This window comes from Lissotriton vulgaris, chromosome 2_1, assembly GCF_964263255.1.
Source record: "Lissotriton vulgaris chromosome 2_1, aLisVul1.2, whole genome shotgun sequence".
NCBI classification, from domain to species: Eukaryota; Metazoa; Chordata; class Amphibia; order Caudata; family Salamandridae; genus Lissotriton; species Lissotriton vulgaris.
In genome coordinates this window covers 463,071,948-463,094,712 of record NC_141687.1, presented here as the reverse complement: position 1 = coordinate 463,094,712, position 22,765 = coordinate 463,071,948, and positions in this window count along the sequence as shown.

The window sequence follows — 22,765 nt, the reverse complement described above, 5'->3', positions numbered from 1 at the left end:
CCGCTACATCCCATCCCCACTTGTTTTTTTCAAACAAATAATAGAAATTAAATTTCAACATACAAAGTGAGCTAGTCTCTTGTTAGGCCGGGGATTTCGCCTGAGATTGTTGCCCGGGACTCATCGGCCCTTGATCGTTAGCAGTGTCCCCGAAGCTGAGAGTTTCAGAAGGTGATGACCCCGTTGGACTTTGAGGTGGGGCTCCATCAGAGTTGTATTCAGCCTCATCAGGTTGCAACTCGGCGGTTCTTGACAGATCTGTCCCTCTGGATGTTCTGACTGGGGGCGGAACTTCTTTAAATCATGAAATGTTCCTTGTTATTGTTTCGCCATCTCGCTCTACAGTGACCGCCGTTCTTTTGGTTGACTTAACTGTCCACAGCCCGAGCTCATAGGGAGTTCGGAATTTCCCTCCGCTTCACCGATTCCGTAACAACACGTAGCACCCAGGCTTCACTACACGGACTTTCGCTCTTCGTCGATGACTTGCTTTGTTGTTGGTTTTCTGTATTTTTGCTTGGGCACCCGCAGGGTCGTAGGGCTCCTGTCTCCAGTTGTCGGCCATGGGTAACATGTCTCGTCGAGGTCCTGTTAGCATGAGTGACCATGGAGACTGTTGTGTTGTAAGGTGAGGCGTGCTGCGGTATTCTCTCAGGAACTGTTGTAGAGCAACTTCCGGATCTGTGTCTTCGGCCATCGCTATGCGCAATATTTTGTTGGGGGTGTGCATAAATCGCTCGACCTCACCATTGGCTTGTGGCCATTGAGGGGTAATTCGGTGATGCTTGACTCCTATGTGTGCCAGAAAGTCTTTAAACTCACTGCCTTGGAACGGGGGCCCATTGTCGGTCTTGATGACGTGTAGCAGGCCAAATAGGGCAAACGACTTTTCCAGGACGGGTTGCAGGTTGGCAAAAGCTGTGGACGGCAGGACTTCGATGATTGAATATTTGGTGTAACTGTCGATAAGAACAGCTGTGACTCTTCCGTCAGGGAAACCTCCGAAGTCAAGGTTTACCCACGACCATGGCGATGGTGCTCGGTCTTCAGTGATCACGGGTGCTGAAGCTTCGGCGTTGCTTGTGAGTTGACAAGCTCTGCAGATGCGCACTACGCTGTCCACGCTGTCTTCTAGATCTGGGAACCACACCTTTTCTCTCATCCTTGATTTCATCCTCCCGATGGCTTGATGACCCTCATGTGCGGGTATCGTTGCTCGTTCTTGTAAGCTTTGCGGCATGACAATGCGTCTGCCCCTGAGTACGATTCCGTTCTCCGCGGAGCTGAGTTTGTTTTGAACTTTCCAAAATTTTCCCAGGCGGGTCCTGCCGGCTCACTCCACCCTTGAATGTTCTTAAGGAATCCTTCCCAGGAGCCATCCTTCAGAGCGTCAGCTACTCGCTGGAGGACCGTGTCTTGGTCCATGTGCTTCTTTACTTCCTCTATCGAGAGCGCTCGCGGACACGACCACTGGACGACCATGTTGACGAACTCTTCTGTTTTTGTCTTTTGATCACCGTCTCCTTCGGCTGTTAGAACTGGGTGGCGAGACAAGAAGTTCGCAGGGTTCTTTGCGCCTGGCCGATACATTAGTTCCATCTGGTACTGTTGCAATTGGATGGCCCACCTTTCGATCCTGGGGGGTGGGTGAGGTGCCGTTCCTTTGAACAACGGGACGATTATCTGTTATCACTCGAAAGGGGTGCCCGCTCACATACAAATGAAAGTGGTTGCATGCCCACTTGATGGCCAGTGCTTCTCGCTCAATTTGTGAGTACCGGGCTTCTGTTGCTGTGAGTGCTTTACTTACAAAATACAACGGGACCCAGGTCCCTGGTTCAGTCTCTTGGGCGAGCAGAGCTCCAAGGCCTACCGGGCTGGCATCCACCAGCAACTCTGTGATGCGAGTGGTGTCAAAGTAGGCCATGGTCGTGCTGTCTAGCAGAGCTGATTTTACTTGCTTGAAGGCTTTATCTTCCTCTGGGGTCCAAGGGGTTTCTTTCTTAGTGAGATTTCGCAACGGTTCTGCAATTGTTGCCAGGTACGGGATGAATCGCCCGCAGTATGTTGCCATTCCTAGAAAACTTCTTACTTCAGAAGCATTGGTTGGAGCAGGAGCGAGTTGAATTGCTTGGGATTTCCTGGGGTCTACTTTGACCCCCTCCGAGCTAAATACGTAACCGAAGAAATCAATTGTTTTGTGGAAAAATGTGCATTTTTCCTTGTGAACGGTCACGTTATGTTCTGCCAGTCGCTGGAGCGTGGCTCGGAGTAGTCTGTGGTGGTCTTCAAGGGTTTTGGAGTGAATGAGGATATCATCACTTACATTAAGGACGCCTTGGAGGCCTGACAGAATCTCTCTCACAGCGTTCTGAAATATTTCTGCGGCCGAAGATATCCCAAAGTTCAGTCTTTTGTACCGACGAAGCCCAAGGTGGGTTGAAAAGGTGGTAATGTACCTGCTTTCCTCTGCTAGTGTCAACTGATGAGGTCTAATTTCGAGAACCATTGTGAACCATTGAGGTCGGCTATAATGTCGTCAAATGTTGGTGTTAAGTGTCTCTCTCGTTTTATGGCTCGATTGGGCATTCTCATGTTGATGCAGATTCGAATCTTCCCTGGCTGCTTTGGTTTTTCAGCGCTCACCATGGGGGATACCCAAGGAGTTGGCCCTGTTACTTTTTCGATCACTCCTTGTTGCTCCAGCTTCAGGAGTTCTTGCTCTACTAGTGGCCTGAGGTGGAAAGGGATTCATCAGTGCCTTAGCGCGACAGGTTCTACTGCCTGATCTATATGTAGTTTTACTGGTGGTCTCTTAATATTTCCTAATCCTTTGAACAATTGTGGAAACAGATCCAGAATGTCGTCGGTTTGGAGAAGTTTCACTGAGTTTGCAAACGCAATCAGATTGAGGTCTTCGGCGGTGTGGCTCCCAACTAGTATATCTGCTTCTCTGCCGACAGCATGGACTGTTGTTGTTACTTCTTCGGTCTCGGACTTCACTTGGACTGTCATCTTTCCTTTCAAAGGAAGCGGTTTCTGGCTTCCATACGTGAGAATCCTGATTTTGGATGGGGTAAGTGTTGGTTTCGGGTTCAGCTTTTTGTAGTGTTGCGACCCCATTACGTTAACCGTTGCTCCTGTATCAATCAGGCCAGTTACTGGGGATCCATGGATTTCAATGTTGCACTTGGGCTGCGGTCGTCGTCTCTTTTTGAGATCACCGGCAAACGACACAAAGTAGCATTCTTCGTCTTCTTCCGTTGAGGAATCAATCAGGCGCTGGGTGTGGTGAGAGGAGGTTTTTGTTGACCGCAAAGTTGTGCGTTCTTCTAGCGCTAGATGTCTTACGGCTCCTGTCAGGGTCCTCCTCCCTGGGTTGCCTTTACCTCCACAACACACGCTCGCGAAGTGGTTGGGGATGCCACATTTTGTAGCACGTCTTTCCCTTCTCCGGGCAACTCTCTGGAGGGTGCTCTTCTCTCCCACAGTAGCCACACTGTGTCTGTTGCGTTGTCCTGGTGGGCCACCTTCCTCGCCCACCACGAGATGATGTGCGAATGGCGTCAGCTCGTTCCGTTTTGACACTCACTAGTTGCTCAGTTTGTTGGTTGAGCGCGGTCTCCATTGTAGTTGCTCGGATGTCTGATAAGCCGTGTGAGCGAGCGAGGATTAAAATATCTTCCAGAGATATGCGGGGTTGTCAAAGTATGAGTGTCCGCAGTGTCTTGTTGTTGCGGCAACCTTGGATGAGTTGTGCCGTCACCTCTTTTGTCTGGTCGTCCTCAGTGCAGGTGCTTGCTAGCTCCCTGAGGCGTGCATGAAAATTGTTCATTGACTCTCCCTCTCTTTGCCTGGCTTGTCTGAGTTTGAACCGCTCGTAGTGAGGGTTGAGCTGGGGGTCAAAATGGGCGTCGAAGGCTCTGACCGCAGCCTCATGGTCGGTGGACGCGCCGGCGTTCGGGAGATGTGTAAACAGTTTGTATATTTCGTCTCCTGCGAAGTGTAAAAGCAGTGATCCTTTGACGGCTCCGTCTGTCTCTCGTAGCAACGAAGTAATTGTTGAGGCGGCTAACCCATACCTTCCATCTTGGTGACGCAGTAGCAGGGTCAATCAGTTCACTGAATGGTGGAAGCGCGGTAATCGGGGTGTGTACTGGATGTGGTGGCGCAGGTGGGGCCACGCGCTGTTGAGCTGCTTGCACCGCAGGGTTTGACATGATGTGCACTCACTTGTCTGCACCACAAGTGTATTGCCATGTGTCTGTATCTCTCTGCGCCTTGGTGTCAGGTCGTGTTGTTTTTGCCAGTGTTTGTTGTCTTTGTTTTATTATATTTTTTCTTTGGGGATGTTGGCCTTGCCGCCGTGTGATTTTATTTTTCTTCTCTGGCCCCAGGCGAGTTATCTTTGTCTCTTTCCTTTACAAGCTGGTGTTGCTTTTGCCAATGCTTGTTTGCTTCACCCTGTCTGGGGGAAGACCGATCTTGCTGCTGGGCACCACGCTGCTCGCGCTGTGTTCGGTGTCAGCAACTGAGCTCTTCGGTCCCCGCCTGCTACGTTGTGGCCTTGCCCATCTTCTTTTACACTGGTCGGGCCGTCGGCAACAACTGTTCCCGCCTCTGCGCGGTTGCTGGCAGGGGTGCGGAAGCCTCCGGCTGCGCTGTGACGCCGTCGATCAATGCGCGTAGCGCCTTCCAACACTGAGGTACTGGGGGTCATTAGCTGGGTTGTGCACCGCTCACCTCTGGGTTCGCCGACGATGGCGCTCCCTTCGTACGGGCCTACTCGCAGCTGGGCTCGCGCCTGTCCGTGCCGCCTTCAGATTCAGGTAGGCGTTGCTCCTCCAGTGCGGGTGTTGGGAACCTGGGATCCCACCCTCATCACCAGTGTGGGGGTTCAGGCACATATACTAGCGGCTGAAACAAAGGAGACATGCACCTATAGGTTGCTTATGTAAATAAGAACAACAGACACTCATTGATGGTCGTATGAGCCGGAAGACACGAGAAGCCCGGCCCCTTTATTTATGCTCTCTGGCCACGCCTGGCCAGAGAATGATACATAGTTTGAATGTGCTTCCGGGGGATCATCCCCCATAGAATGAGCAACTAGACCGCTACAATATGAACTGAATAGACAAACTGCTCCTTAGAATTGTTCCTTTTATTCGCTCAAAGTTATTCAGTTTCTTATGAGATAAATATTCTGCTGTGTAGGTCAGGAGGGCTGGCACTTTTGCTTCATCAGCCTTTCTAAGGGAAGTGTAAGAAACTGGGTTATTGGTTGAATGGGGCGGAAGGCCCTCTCAGGCAACAATCCTAATCCTTGTCAGGGTGAACCACGAAAATCCCTAAATTAACCTGTTTAACACTCTGGTAGCTTGGTGCAAAAGCTGTCAGGCTTAGCTTAGAGACAATGTGTATAGTATTTTTGTAGACAACAAAAAATAATAAGTGAAAATACAAAACAAGAAAAATCCCACACCAATTTAGAAGATAGGGGAAAATGTAATAAATAAAAAGACACCAAAATGCATTAAATCCAAATACTAAAATGTATAAAGTTGTAAGTGTTCAAGTTCAGTTCAGTCGAGTTAACTTTATTTGGTCATATTTAAATGGGCCACAAAAGTACAGTACAATCACATACAATAAAACAATAGCAATTCATCTAAAATCCGTCAATTAAAACACATTCAAAGTGCATGTAAAACACTAGCGCCAAATATGATACTCAAATTGAGAGCATGCCAGTGAGTTTCTTTAACATTTCGACAAGTCAAAGGTGAATAATTTCCCTGCCCTCCTCCTACCCCCAAGAAATGTCTACTTCGCACAATAATGGGTGTGATCACAGCTAAAAATATATTTCAATTGTGTATATATAGTTTTGCTATTAACACCGTGCTTCACAGTACTATAAAATGCCTGGTATTTTATTTAATTAAGGCTGACAACAGGGCACAGCTACACTATAAAGCTACCCAAGCAATTTACTCGCCTTTAACGCCAACTTCAGGAAAGTATCTATATCGTAAGCATAAACTCTTTTGAAACCACTGATTGAAGAAAGGGCAGTGCTTCTATATTGTGGCGCTAAGAGTACTTAACGAAAAGCAGCTTTAAAACAGAAGACCTATGCTGAGAATAAAAAGAATAATACATGTAAAGCGCTCAGTGCGGATTTCTGGCCAGGGTAACAAATCTTGTGAATAATCTATGAAAGAGATTTTCACTATAGGGAATCCAAGCGCACTCCAAAAAATGTGAATGTCGAGACAGTGTGGACTCTTATTCACCAGATATAGTTCAGTTTAATTCTCAACATAATTATGGTAAAACATTGATACAGTCCAAAACACAATGGTTGTAATCCACAAATGATAATATGGTTCACAATCTTATTTCATCTTTATTTATCCAGAAGGAACTCAGACAACACGCGTTTCATCAACTTTTGACTTTTTCAAGGCTAAATAGGTGGTAGTGTGGTTAGTATAGTACTTTATCTTCCAACAACCCGTCGTAATAGTATAGTCATAAAATTCCAGTGTTCCAAACAAATCCTCCATCATGAACCCGAGTAATTTGTCTAGAATATTCCAATGAATATAGGTAACACAGGATCCGCATCCACTCCGCATTGGAGAAAGTACACAAATGAAGTCCCTCCAAAAAAAAAACCAATCAATGATCAGAGGTATCTGCAATTTACTTCAAAGCCTTGTGTAATCTGGACCGTATAGTCAGCCTAGTTAGAGGTGAAGAGTGGAGTCCATGATAAACTCCTGTACATGTCCGGGAACGTCGAAAGTGTGTGGTGTTCTCACATTTCGTTCACAAGTTCGTCCGTGAAAGAGATTTAGCCAAAACCTGAGACTAATGAAGGGCTGATAGTATAGTACATTTTACAACAAAAACGTCCATGGATGGATTAAGTTGCATATATAAGGCTACAGTAGAGATGGCCAATAACCTTGCCCACCTTTCATCCTCCCAGTGAGCACAACACATGGCTCAAATTTGTTTTTTCAATGCAGCATAGGTAAGGATTGTAAAGGGTTTGTAAACAGATTCTGCCTACCCAGAGCCATGGCTAATTTCCTAATTCCCCGAATCTCTAGCTCTTGATACAGGGTCAAACAATCCTGAATTAACATTCTATTAAGGGTAAGGGTCTCCTTAACCAGACCCTTCGTCATAGCATCATAGGGTGGGATCTAAGGACATCATTGATGTGTTCAAGCCCTGGTTTCTTATGGGTGATGATGGAGGAGGTGGACTGTGGGAAAGCCAGTAGGCGAAGTGTAAATTTGTTTTCCGTGACTTGCAGGGAAGGGGCCCCCTGTATGCCCCAGATTCCTGTGCCATATGTTGCTACACCAACACATTTTGCATAATATATGTCCAGTAATATTGGCGAGTGATCGTTTGCCTAATTTAGCCGCAAGAAGACAGCGTTGGTGCTCCTTGCTAATTAATATTCCTGATTTCTAACTGTAGGTGCCAGGATCCCCTGCAGTTAAACGTTACCCCTAGGTAACTAAAGTTATCCACATATTTTGCAGGGGTAGCTTGGAGCCAAAACATTGGTTTCTGTGCCTTCCTGTATACGCAGGACATTACAAGATTTGCTGATATTAATCAACATATCAAGCCCTTCTATAAAGGATGCAAATGCATACAAGAGCCGCTGCAACGCAACTGGTGTGTAGCCCATAATAACGGCATTGTCAGCCTACAATAGAGCCAGTATTGGACGTTTCCCAATCTGAGGCATATCGCCGCACCTAGATACAAGCTCCCTCTCCAGGTGGTTGATGTAGAGCAGTGATAGTCAAGGTACGGCCTGGGGTCCACTTGCAGCACTCTTGACCTTTACATGCGGCCCCCATGGTGAACAGCAGCCCCAGCTGCTTTTTAGTTACTGAGCACTAGTATTTAAAATGTTTTTTTTAAATAAACGGGTAGGCATATATTAACCTGCAAATAAATGCTTGCCTTTTTATTTAGCATATTTCTAGACCTCCTTACACAATCCCTGACCCACCAAGACCTCCTACCGCCACCCGCACAGTACGGGCCTCGGTCACACCACAGACCGTAATTTGTGGGCCCTGGACAAATTTTTGTGAGTACCCATGATGTAGAGGGAGAATAGGCAGAGCGCAAGGACACATCCTTGCCTGACATCCCTGCACACTCTAAGCCTCTCAGAGCACTCACCTCCCAGCCCAAACCTTACAACAGAGCTGGATTCACAGCAGATTTCTCTAATGGTGTTAATAATGAATCTATTAATGCCCAGGTCTTCCATCATGCCCCACAATAGAGTGTGAGACATGATCAAAGGCATATGACACGTCCTTGAAACCCAAGTGCAGTGCCTCATGGTTTGCAATAGTGTATTTCCTTAAAAACAAAGGCAGAGATTAAGACATTGGTCTTCCGTACCCATCCCTCTCCTAAACCCATCCTGGACGTCTGATAGAGCACCACTCTCCTCCGCCCAAACCTTGAGGCGTGAGAGTAAGACATGGCCCAGCACCTTCACGGTGGAGTCCACGAGAGAGAGTAACTGCTGGGGTCATTGTGATACCTTTTTTATTTAAATCGGAACGATGAGTTGGACCATGGCTGTATCTTCGTGGAAGAGCTGACCGCTCTTAGGACATTAGTTACCAAGGGGGCCTACTAATCTAAATTACTCTTAAAGAAGTCTAAAAACACCCCATCCAGGAACGCGGCCTGATAGCCGCTAGCACTTTTTCCACAAGGGGCAATACTCTGTAGGAAACATCCTTTCGTTGGTGTCGAGGGATTGCCATCACCCTCTAGATCACCAGCAACAGAGTAGAACTCCCCCAAAAAACTGGCCCACTCATGGCCGATTATGGCACATTCCAATCCAATCCAATCCAAAAATTCTTTATTTCGGCCTTTTAGACCATAAAAGATACAGTAAAAACATTCAACATTTAAAAAACATCCACATATAGTAAAAACACGCTCATGTGCATTTCATAAGAATTCATTCCTGGGAGAGTCTGGACAAGGGCAGGAGTTAACATTACAGTTCATATCAGTGTTCAGTCTTTTGCTAGTTTTCTCCTTATCTGCCACATAGCCATTATAAACTTGGCAACTGCAAAGACTATGTGGGGCAGGGTACTTGTTTTCAGTATTCTGTATGAATGTAAATGGTTCCTTATGCCCAAGTTCCTACATAATGGCGCTAGCCAATATTTCCTTGGTCTATTGTAAGCTGGGCAGAAAAACAGAACGTGAATCTCCTCCTCATCATGATTACTGCACCCTGGACAAGTTTTTTCGTCCGTCATTGTCCATTTACAAGTAAAGGTTTTGATGGGCAGGGTGCCAAACCTCCATTGAATAAACAATTTTCTTGCTAAAATGGGGAAAATGATGTCCATAAAACCTTCGAATTGATTTATTTATTTTTATTTATTTATTGAAGTTTTGTATAGCGCTAGCTGGACCCGAGGGTATCAGAGCGCTTCACAGCAAATAGAGAGATGCAACCATGGCAATAAGCATAGAAAACAAGAATCGGAAACGAAAGGAGGGAAATATAGCCTGTACACCAACAGAACAACAACAATAATAACGCAGTAAGAGACGGAGTTCGGGGCCGAATCAGTTAGTTCTGAGTTCCGCAAAGGCTATCAGATTTCTGCTGTTGGGAGATGGGCTTCTCGCTAAGCACCGGAGCGTTCAAGGAAGAGGGCTTTGAGTAGCGTTTTGAATTGTGGGAAGGAGGCGGTCGTTCTGATATGTGGGGGGATGGAGTTCCAAATCCTGGGAGCGTTCCCCGCAAAGGATTTGTTTGAGGTCTTGCGTTTCTGTGATTTCAGCGGGATGAGCAGGAGTGTGTTGGAGCTTCTGAGGTTCCTGGATTGTCCAGCCCTTTTGAGTTTAGAGGCCAGGTATTCTGGTTTGCCTGTATGCAAGGCTTTATGAGTGAGGCAAGCTGTGCGGAAGTTGGCTCGTTGTTCAATCGGGAGCCATTTCAGTTCTTTGAGTGCCGGTGAGATGTGGTCAAATTTCTTTGTTCCTGTGATCATTCTTGCGGCAGCGTTGAGGGTGGAGTTGAGGGGTCCCAGGTGTGACTTGGCTGTTCCAGTCAGTACAGCAATGCCATAGTCAATTCTTGAGAGCACAAGTGCCTGGGTGGCATGTTTCAGGTCTTTGGGGGGGAGGAAGGGTTTAATTTTGTAGAGAAGTTTCAAGTTCAAGAACGCGCTTTTGGCGGTATTGGAGATGTGCTTCTTCATGTCCAGTTTGGGGTCGAGAGTGATTCCTAGTGATTTTGCTGAGTCCGTTGGAGTAAGAGAGACGTTGAGGGCATTTAAGGCTTTGAGCCATTCCACTATTTGTGGGTTTTCATCTTTGTTCGAAATTAGGAGGACTTCCGTTTTCTCTTCGTTCAGTTTGAGGTGGTTGGCTGAGAGCCAGTGTTGAACCTCCATGAGTGTAGCATTAAGTCTGTGGATGTCAGCGATCGAAGTGGTTTCCAAGTAGAGTTGAGTGTCATCCGCGTACAGGTGGAAGGGGATGTTAGAGTTCCTTAGGAGAGAGGTGAGGGGTTCCATGTAGATGTTGAAAAGTTGTGGGGAGAGTACTGATCCTTGGGGAACACCTCTGTTGATGGGGAGGGGGTCTGACTCGAAACTGTTGATCTTTATTCTTTGAGAGCGGTTGTTAAGAAAGGAGGCGAGCCATTTTAGGACTGTGTTTTCGATGCCCGCTCTTTCACGGAGGACATTAAGTAGGAGGGAGTGATCAACTGTGTCAAACGCAGCCGAGAGGTCAAGGAGAATGAGGAGGCTACATTGGTTGGAGTCAAGTGACATGTGCAAGTCATCAAGGACATTTAGGATAGCGGTTTCCGTACTGCAGCCCTTTCTGAACCCGGATTGGAGAGGATCCAGTAGGTTAGAATTCTCTAAGTGTTGGTTTAATTGAGAAAGCATTAAGAATTAAGAATTTTTGGAGTCCAAGAATTGTTCAGTTAAAATGCCGTTATTGGGTGCACACACCAGAGAAACTACACTTTTCTCCTTGTATATTTCGACCAGTCTCTTGCGAGGGACCATTTGACAGCCTTGTTCAGGAAACTCCCATAGCTCGGGGAGTCTCAGACGGTACAGTTCTCCCTTTATAAAGGCCAACCACAGGATTCTGTCACGCTGGTTCAGATTCATTACATGGATAAGGTCTTGCCTATAGTGTGCAACTCGCCAGTGGTCCATAGCCTGTGCCAAAATCTTAACGGTTTTAATTCCAAATCCTCGCCTATCGAGGGGAGACCCACATCTAGTCTTAAAAGAAGCAGGGGTGTGCCACGGGGGAGGGCCAGGAGACGTCTGAGGAAGTTGTTTTCTACCTTGACCAGTTCTGTCCCAGCTTTATACCCCCATAACTCACTACCATAGGATGCGGCCGCCTTTGCTTGGGTTTTATACATCTCTACTGCTGGGCTAATGGGTTTGAAGGTAGAAGTGTTTGCGACCTTCAAAATCGCCCCCGACAAATGGGACAACTTTAATCGGAATCTGGCTGTCTGAGGGTCCCAGGATAAGTTCTCATGTAAGGTTACCCCCAGGTATTGGAATGTTTTTACCCTTTCCAGTCTTGCAGAGCCCAGTGTTGGATTGGGTCTGGTTTTAGGGGAGGGGTTGAATATCATGAATTTGGTCTTCTCTGTATTGATCTCTAGACCATGTTGTCTACAGAAAAGACCAAACCCATCTAATATCTGTTGGATCCCCATTGGGGATTTGGAAAGCAGGAGAGTGTCGTCGGCAAACATGATGGCCGGTACCCTCCTGCCTGCCAACAGGGGAGCGTCATTGTCCGTAACATTGTCTAGATGGGATATGACACTGTTAACGAAAAGGCAGAACAGGGTTGGCGCCAAAACGCAACCCTGTCTTACCCCTCTTAGAAACGGGAACCTAGATGACAACGCTCCATCCCTCCCACACCTAACCTGAGCAAAGTTGCTGACATGGAGCCTAATTATGGCATGTAGTAGATTGGTAGGAACACCCAGCTCCTTTAGGACCTCCCATAATTTCTTGCGGGGAACCAAAGCAAAGGGGGACTTCAGGTCCACGAACACCATGTACAGCCTCCCCCCTCGATCCTCACAGTTTTCCAATAGAGGAGAACGAGGCGGAAAATCTGATCCATGTTGGACGTGTTTTTCCTGAAGCCCGCCTGGAGGGGACTCAGGATCTTGTTTTCCTCCATCCAGTCTAGAAGGTGGTCCAGAAGAAGGCGAGAGAATAATTTTTGGGGAACATCTATAAGGCTGATCGGCCTGGCTGGGAGCAGAGGAGAGCCCTTTTTAAAGATAGGTACTATCTCTGCCCCCAGCCAATTACAGGGGATCTCCATACCTCCCGCGATGGAATTAAAGAGGATAAGGAGGTACGGGCCCCAGATCTCTGGATGGTATCTAAAAAGATCGCCAGGCAGTCTGTCAAGTCCCGGGGCCTTCCCCAACGCCAGTCTCTCTATTGCACTAACTACCTCACCCAGAGTGAATTCTAGTCCAACTACAGGGTCAGGTAGGACATCAGTGGCCACATCGTTAGCAAATTCAGGGGTATCTTGGTACAACTTGCTAAAATGGGCTTCCCAGACGAAAGCTGCTCTGTTTGGCTCCACTGCAGTTTTTGGTTCTCCTGAGCCGGTATTAACCAAAGACCAACATTTTCTAGAATCCCTCGCTTCTAGTGCTAGGGAGAGTGCCATCTATTCCAGTCCCATTCAGACTTTGCTTGTGCCATGGCTTCCCTGTATTTCCGCCTAAGCTCAGCTACCTTACCCTTATTGGTACCTGCTTTTATTGTGGCTATTAGATCTGTCTTGATCTTTTTACAAGAGGAATTGTACCAGGTTGAGGTTCGAGTCTTTTTCTTCCTTGGAACTACAACCGGGTAAAAAACCTCTCCTAGGGTTCCCACAAAGTCTATATGGATTTGGGGGTCTAGGCTGGTTGACTAGTCCATCCATTTCATTTAGCTTGGGAAGTGCTAGTTCATAGATTTTACTTATACTCTCTTTTGAGTTTAACAATTTCCCCCATCTTACCCTAAGTCTGTTGGAACTAAGAACCAGATTCCCTGGGTCTTCGCTGGGATCGGCGGATAGTGGCCCAGCAGCAGGTGAGGGGTGCACCATGTCTAATAAAAGTGCGTTATGATCACTGTCTGTTCTTTCAATGACCCTGAAATCCTGTACCTTGGACCACAAGCCTGTGTCTACAAAAATGTAGTCCAGGCGCGATTCATGGTCCTTCCTATTGAAGGTGCACGATGAAGGGGTGTCAGAAGGGGTACGCCCATTACAAGCCCTTAGCGCAAAGTTTAGTGTTAGGGACATAATTTGCACTGCAAGGGGGGACCAAGATTTGGGATGGGGGGATTGGCATGGCGGGACCCCCCAATAATCATCTTCATCAGTTAGGGCACCCTCCTTCAAACCTTCCAAGGGTTCAAAGTGACAATTAAAATCTCCGCCCATCACTTTCTTACAGTCGATGGGAAGTTGACCCAGGAATGACGAAAGATCGTCGAGTGTAGATGATTCCATGGACGCGCTAACTGGGCGAGAGTAGACGTTAATAATTGCCAAATTGAAGGCATTGGGCCATTTAAGTAGAACACATTGTATGTCCTGCGAGAAAGTAGGTACATTCTCCGCATTACACCCAATATGACTGGCTACCCAGACCGTCAAACCACCTGAGGGCCTCCCTTTACCACTCCACTTAGCTTTAATTTCAAAGATTGCGTATCCTGCTCTACACAGGGGTTCCCTGGCCCAGGTCTCTTGGAAGAGACAAATGTCACTGCTGCCTACTAAGGAATCCCAGTCGTTTGTATCTAGTTTATTGGCAATACCCGCCACATTCCAGGAGAGGAACTTCAAGGTTCCAGCTGGAGTCTTTGATCCCAACCCCCTGGTTATCTCGGGTGCGGTGTCCGACGGTGCAGCTTCGGGCCCTTGCAGTGTTGTTTCCAAGATAGGTGGAGCGCCGGGTGCTAAATTAGGACCGGGTGGACTCGGAAGTAAGTTGTTGGCACATTCAATCATAGGTTCTATACGGTTGAGGAACTGATTGATAACGCTCTGGAAGACCTTCTGGGTCTTCTTGGAGGAGGCTTCCTGAACATCCTCCCAAGCTTTTAATCTAAGGGCATCTTTTCTTGCTTTGATCGCCATTTTACACCCTGCAAACTCAGAGGCCGACCTAGGCTGCTTTGGAGCGAGATCATCAACTCTTTATGGGACCTGGAGCAGGGTGCATCAAACCAGCCCCTTTTCTTGTCAGTCCCTTATGTGCTTCTCTAAGTAATGACCATGCAAATGCTTCTGAGAGAGCGAGGAAGGCTAGCTTTATGCTATCTTCATCAGACTCGCACCTTGGCAGACCTCAAACAGGGTGCGATTGCCCTTAACCAGTTAGGATATAAAGGTATCAGTTTTAACATTGTCCAACTTAATGTGAGTACCCATTTTCCAACCGATTGGAGATATTCAAAACAAGTAATTGATGGAGATGATCCCTAAGAGTGACGTTATGTAGTTGACGTCACCCTGCCATTGTTGCTAAATTTGCTGGCAATAAAATTCAAATAAATTCCTGAACCCTCGCCTTTCTCCACAAAATCCCTGGAAATAAGCTATTCATAAGTTTTAAGTGAAACATCATGCCTAAAAGATCAAAGTCACAACCACAGGTAACTGACCCCTGAGACTGGGGCAAATTAGAAAGTTAAGGCCAACTGCGATGGAGTGCAGGTTTGATAAATTAGATGGATTGGGCTCATTCTTGACTTACCTTCGAACTTTGAAGACATTTTGAAGAAAAGCTCCTGAGAATGTAAAGATCAGCTGGGCGAGGCGGCCAGTGGTATCCGAGAAGGAGGCGTCATCTGGGAGCTGCTAGATGGAGTCACAATGAAGATTTCTATTTTTGGACTTTGTCACTTTTATGGAAATCAGAAATCTGCAGCATGGCAAAGCGGCAGGCTGTAGCCGACGAAGGTTACAAGGAGCTAGATAACATTTGCCGAGATGCCCCACTGAACGTGATTTGCTGCTGCGGTGAAGAACATAGCTGAAGCAACCACAGAGTCAGGCTGATTGACAATGCACCTTGGACGGTTCAGCGAGCAAGTCGTCCCGGTCTTCTGTTGGTTCTTAGACCACTCTTTGGTGAAATTCTCCTAAATATCAACTTTTATGAATGGGCAGGAGCAGCACCTTAAAAGCCACAACCAAGAGTCCAGAACTTGGAGGGGGGGGAGGAGGGTTACCACTTGGTGGTTAAGACTCAATCCAGTAGAGGTCAGGTGCAGGGTTCAAGGTCTCTGGAGCTTGTTATGCCCCTGTAGCTCACACAGCAGGCCAGCCAACAAGCCCTTGGAGTCATTCTGGTAGTCCTGGATTTAAGCAGCAAGGCAGGCTTTAAGCAGCATGTCTGTCCTTGGGAGAGTGGGGAAGGGGGTAAGGCAAGCCTCAAGCAGCACAGTATCCCTCTGAGGTACACAGCAGGCCTCAAGCAGTAGGCAGTCCTCTGGGGATCCAAGGCAGTCCTTCCAAAGACTTCCACAAGTACATGAATGGTACTGAAGAGATGCTCTGAGGATCCAATATCTATACCTGATGCCAGCCTTTGAAGTGGGGCAATATCCTAAGCTATCCCTACATCTGGTTCTGGAAAGTCTTTTCTTTTCCTGCCAAGGCTCCGATCAGTCTGGGGTGACATAAGACTGTTGTCCGGTTCCTTTGTGTGTGCTGGAGGCAAGCCCTTTGAAATGTAAGCGGAGCAGTGAACCACTCCACCCCAATCATCCGGTCAACAACTGGCCTCACTTTGTCTCACTGGGAGGAATGTACAAAGCCCAACAGCTAAGTTATTCAGTCATGTGACCGAGGACACTGGCAGCAGACACCAAATGGTTAGGACAAGAAAATGCCAATTTTATAAAAGTCAACAGGATCAATCCAGGAGCTCTAGATGCACTACTGTAGTGTCACTTAAATCCAAAGTGTACAATTAAGTCCTCAAAATCTTTTTTAGAAAAATATAACAATCTCTATCATGTAATGAATGGATCATTTGTCTTTCAACACAAGTTCTCAATCCATTTCCAAAATAATGAACGAACGAAGAGACTGTCCAAACTCTGCTTTTATTCGGTCTGTAGCAAAGTTTTTCCCAAAGAAACGTGATAGTGACTGACTCAGCATAGTAAATCTGGTAACAATTGTTTTATCCTTTCCCAATGCATTTCGGGCATGAATTTGCCCTTCGTCAGGGGAATCTACAACATCATTAGTGACTATAAGTATTAAAAAATGTATCATTCACAAAAACATTCATTATACTGTAATATTATGCCGCTTATACAGAAGAACAAGCAGGGCTCCAATAGTAACACGTTATAATGAGACCTGGGTGAAAATTAGAAAAAAACGTGAAAAACCAGTGCAAGGGGAGATAAAGAATGATGTAATTCTAAGTGCTGGGGTGTACGCCGGCGTATAATACACTGGTGAAAAAGGAAGTGTGTTAAGAGTGTGCCAATTCTACAATGTGACTACAACACTATGCATGGGTTTTTATTTTATAAAAGTGGCATTTTCATAATTGTGATATAAAATCTGACTTTACCATTTAATATGATCTGAAATTATAATTGTGTTAGTCCAAACACGACATCGGTACTTGCGCCCGAATAAAGGTTAGCTCCTATTAAATGTAATAGGGTACCCAGTGTTATCCAATGGGAGAGACAGGTGTCAGAGAAGTGAAAAATACACTTAGGGAATTTTCACCAGAATATGTAAAACTTAAAAACACATGTCCTACTTTCTTAATGCAATGCTTCGTGCCCTAAGCGCTTTTAGGGCTTACTTTGGAGTGGCTTATATGTATTAAAAAAAAAGATATAGGCTTGACAAAGTGTTTATTTCGCAAGGGTGAGTTGCAGTTTTAAGCCTGGACCTGTGCTATTTAAGTGGGTGGCACAGTGAGTGCTGCAGGCCCACTAATAGCAGTTAATTTACAGGCGATGAGTACATGTAGTACCGTATACTAATGACTTATAGGTATATTAAATATGCAAATGAGGTGTAAGCCAATTGTACCATGTTTAAGGGAGAGAGCATAAGCACTTTAGCACTGTTTAGACTTGGTAACATGCACAAAATCCTAATTAAAACAATAATGAAATTGAGAGAACCGGTGGGATGAAGGCAAAGGGGTTGAGGAAAGACCACACCAAGGAAGACTGATCTAACTGGAAGTGAGGAGCATTTTATCTGCTGACTTACAAAAGCTTTCTAAACTGGCTCAAGGAGATGATGTCCGGCTGGACCTCTGCTGTGTGTGCTGGCTTGCGTTCATGTTTGTACTGATGCAACTTCCAACTGAACTATTCCACCTACCACGCAAATGTAACGTTTTTGGTTTTTTGAAAACAAATATTTATTTGAAGTTGAGAAGTTGAATAGTCTATTGGTTTAATGCCTTTTGCAAATCTATTGGAGTCAAATTGAACAAAAATGAATTGTGTGTATACAATAACAAATTGAACAAAACATTGCATCCTGATGGGCTAAATGGTCTGATTTTCTTTGTGTACATATGAAGGGCAGATAAAGGTACAGCAAATTAAAAGGGCGCAGAAGGCTGGTTTGTGACTAAGGGGCCAGGTGGACAAAATCATGATGGATTGGAGTGCAGTCCAGACTATTTACCAGTGGCTCAGATTCAATTCAATCCACCCATCACTATTTTCTTTATTTTGTCAGTGGGAAGCTATAAATGTGACAGGCATGCCCAGATGTGCATTATGGGCTCAATGTGCCATTGGACACAAGCTGCATGCTCAACCAGAAGGTTTCAGAACCACTTTATTTGACATAATAGAAACTCTATTAGAAGAACATAAACACAAATGAAGCCAATATTGGGCCAGGCCCACAACTATACAAAAATTATTTCACATGCTCTTCACCTTATTATCTAATGTTTTTAAGGGTTGCTTGCTTACCAGTTAATTTATGTTTTGAATCCAATCCAGATGGAGAGTACACATTAGAAATATTTACAAAATTGAACCGACTACTGAACTCTGCATCAGTTTGCAACTGCTGCTACAGAAGGAACAAAGCAAGATGTGACTAAAGAATGAAGCAGCAAGTTTTACAGAGTGCTTTTTTATACTTAGACCTTCCTGGAAGAACAAAATTGGAGATCAATTATTAAAATAACCATATGTAGTAGAAAGTAAAGTGCATGGTCTCCCTGTATACAAAGTGTGACAGGAAGAATAATTTTGCATAAAAAACATATATTCCCTATAGAAATGGAAGTGAAATTACCAAATCTGCAAAGTGTGTTACAGAATACGCAGGAACTATTGTAGATGAGACCCAACATAAGGAGAATTTGGTAAAAGGCAAAGTGTCTAATGTGAAAATAATGTAGTATAAAATGACTATGAAATCTGGTTACGTTTGTATTTACATGCAGTCTAAGTTCCCCATTGTCCGTCAGAAATCCTGATTGTGTCCACCTCATTTGAATTCGACATATGTAAACAATCTCTCTAATCTCACAGGTCACATGAAAGGTTTGCAGAAAGTCTCACATTGTTTTAAGAAAAACATGCCTATGCGTCAAATGTCCATTAGCCCCTTCGCTGCTAAGCCTTTTCACCACATAGAATGCTAAGCCCTTTTTTGATTTGGGTACTTCACGCTTAGGTCTTCATTACTTATTTTTTTCCAAACAAGCCATCCTCTCCAAATTTGCGTACTTTTTTGCCATCATTATGTGAGTTCTAAAGGTACCCAGGTGCTCTAAGAACCCAAGGTACCAATTCAACAACTGAGCTGCACTTTAAAATGGTTTTTCATTGTGTACCGACTATACAGTAATTTATATGGTGAAAAGAAAAGAATGGAAAACGGGTATGAAGAAAACCTGTGTATTTCCGAAACATACAGAAGATATTGAGTTTAGGAAAAGAAATTATTTGTGCGCCTCTGGATTTAGGGTTACTCATACTATCATATGATTAAGAGGGTGAAATATGATGAAATGATTGGAAGAAGACGAGGTGTAGCATATGAAGGATGCTTAATTATTCAGACGATAAGTATCAAAGGATGGACCCCACCAGGAGCAGCTCACTTGCTGCTCAACCCGTCTCCAGCTGATTCTCACACTCAGGCATTCCAACTCTTCATTCTCACGCGCACCAACATTCTACTAACATTCTACTTATGGCTGAGCAGCAAGACCTACAACTAGTCCACTACATCACCTTCCCCCTTTTAAACAGAAACAAAATAATTCTGCAAGTACAGTAACAATATGAATCAACATAGGGGTAAAATTCCTAACACAGATTGGGAAGGAAAAGGAACATGCAATAATTCGTAAAAGAAAATACATTGCATTAATTAGGAGCAAAAGACATAGTATGCAATTCATAAGCATATAACAAGGACTGAGAGAAAAACTATATATTAAGAAGGGTGACAACTGCACCCTGTTGAACAATAAAATAAGTTCAACGTGACAAGGCAAGATGTGGAATCATGAACCAGAACCAAAACTAAAGGAATAAAACCACACACTGTCACATAATTATATAAGCCGTAGAATCTACACACAGCGGATAAATAAATCCAGTAAATTAAATAAATAAGTAGAGAGACAGCAGGTGATATCTGTACGTACAAGTGATTATCACAAAGTGACCTATCCACGTGAAAGTGGATATTTAAATAACGTACAATAATAATTTATGACATTTCTAGTATAAGAGAAATGGCATAGGCAATGAAAGCGTACCATGAAAATTCTGTTACTGACTGAATTTAGAAGGCTATTTGTACATAACCCTAAACTAATGAAAATTCCTATTAGGAAACTTGTAACAGATTAACTAGCTAAGAGAAGAAAATTACACATTATGACTCAGTGTATACATTAATAATCACACTGCAGGCAAACAATCTATACTTACATTAGGCACAAAACTGTATAGGGAGAAATCAGTGTAAAAAGGTGTGCGCATCACCCACACTGAAGCATAAAAACAAGCGAATAGAGACTAGCTCTAATACACAACTACCCAAAAATAACAGTCTAAGCTTAGTGCATAGATCATATCTAGATTAGCCAAATCAATAACATATAAAGCTCTCTTTAACCCCTTCGATGCTGATGACGAGCTCAGCTCGTCATCACCCACGGGGGTCGTGTGCTGATGATGAGCTGAGCTCGTCATGGTGCCACTAAAATGGCATTTTCCAGCACACAGCGGGAAAACGCCTAGCATCCAAGTGGTTAAATGTATTCTCCGTAAGTAAAACACTCAATTAAACTATGAGTTAAAGATAGTATAGAACACAGTGTATCTATACTACTATTATAAAGAGAGAACTTGCACCTTTTGGCAAGGTAAACACGGAAACCACAGCGCCAATCTACACACCCAATACATTGTTTGAATCCTCAGGGTGTGTAGATGGACATAGGCGACAGAAAATAAAAAAAAAACGTAAATAAAAAAATTAGAATTTCAAAACAAAGTAGTTCCCTAAAACTAGCGCCGGCCGCGACGTAGCACTGACCGCGACCTAGACGTCATGACGACATACGGGGGAGGAGCGGTGACGTGCGGCGAGGAGTGGCGTGGAGTCTGGAGTGGGCTGCTCATGGAGAGGCAAAGAGTGGCGAGGAGTCCGGTGAAGTACGTTGCGGGCGGCCAGGTAAGGCAAAGGCAGGCGGGAGGCGGGAGGCGGGGGGATGAAGGCGCGAGGCTGGAGGCGGGAGGCGGGCTGGGCAATGTCGGGTGGGAGGCAAGAGGCGGGCTGGGCAATGTCGGGCGAGAGGTGGGAGGCGGGCTGGGCAATGTCGGGCGGGAGGTGGGAGGCGGGCTGGGCAATGTCGGGGCAGGCGGCGGGGGGTGGCGGCGAGGCAGGCGGGAATGTACAGAGACTTTAAATGCTGCCCCCAGCCCCCTTCTGCCCCGGGCAACGCCGGGGCGGGCTGCTAGTATAACATATAACAAAATAATAAAATAAAGACTGTAGTACCCTTCCTATTACATGCCAATTCTCAAACACATTACATTCCTAGATAAATACAAGCATAAATCATCACAAGCATATTAAATGATTATACATAAACAGTTAAAAGTGACAAAGCATTTGAAGAAAGAATGAACACAGCAGAATGTATTTTTTTAAATAAGGAAGCAACAAAGCTTGGTGTTGCTGAAAGTGCAACACAGGCAAATGCATTTTTTTTCTTTAATAAGGAAGCTACAAAGCTTGGTGTAGCCGTAAGCGCAACACAGGCAAATTCATTTTTTTTTTAATAAGGAGTTGTAAGCGCAACATATGCAAATTCATTACCACCCTTTCTCTTTCTTTTTTTTTTAAAACTATGACACAGTAATGAAAACAGGATAACCGCCGGTGAGCGAACCTTCTCACCCGAGATGTTTGTCAAAGAAGAAGATCCATGCAAAGGATTATGAAAGTTCTGTGGACAAATCTTCTCCGCAGATACTTCTAGCAGATCCCTCGATGTGTAGCCTGCTGAAACTGCTACGTTCTTTCCTTGTGCCAGGGAGGCAATGAGTTTTAAATAAGATGTGAGATCCTTCTGGACCCATACAATTCTCACAAATAAAGTGGACTCCACTACAGGGGTTAAGTTTCACAATGCCCAAGGGTAATGATGTGACACTCAATATTGCCAAAATGGCGGTACGGAAATAATCAACAGGGTCGGGTGGTTAACGCCGAGTGCGTGCTCTTGCAGACTCCCACAACGTCATAGGAGAGGTAAATCTCCAGAAGTGGATTGTGCAGAGACTCTTGTGACACAGGCAGATCAATCGACGGAGGCTCGTGGTAAGAATGTGCCTCTTGGACAATTCAAATGTCGCATGATTTAAGCTTGCAACTGCCAAATATTCCCACAGCGGTGAGAAGGAGCCCATCTATGATATTAAAAACATCCAAGTATAATTTGAAACACAGTCTGACCTGTATTAGATGGCACTGACTTCCCGAACCGCTTGTCACCGAGCTTGTAGTCCGATTCTCCGCAATAACACCTCACCATGGACAGATTACGAAAATGAAGTAAAAATGACGAATAAACCTTTATATAAAGCTGGGCGAAGTACTCGGGAAGCCTCACTAGATGGCGCTTGATGCTCACGCTGACAAACACAGTAATTCGCAATTGAAATTTAGACGATCTCTTCTAATGCTTGTGGAAGGCAGGACGCTGACAAAACGTGGAGATCGTTTTCATACCTGGCCGTCCTCTATGACAGTCGAACACTCCTTAGAGCACCGGATATCCTTATTTGATGGATTCTCTCTCATACCGATTTTGGTTTGATGAGAGAGAGACTGACAACTCAGGAACTGCCAGGCACAGGTCCGGTATCTTTACAAATCTAAAGGCAGCAACCCGCAAACTGAAGGAGTGGAAGGTGGCATAAAAACCTCAAGTCCTGACACACTTCAGTGGGAGACAGACGATTGTCACTGGTGGGGTCCCAGGTGTCAGGTTCTTAAGTACGTAGGTTACTGTTTCAAGATAGTTGATTTACCTTAGTTCATCTCAGATTTCTGTTTCCATCTGTTAAGACAGCACAGGCAGGTTCTGAACTTAGGTTCT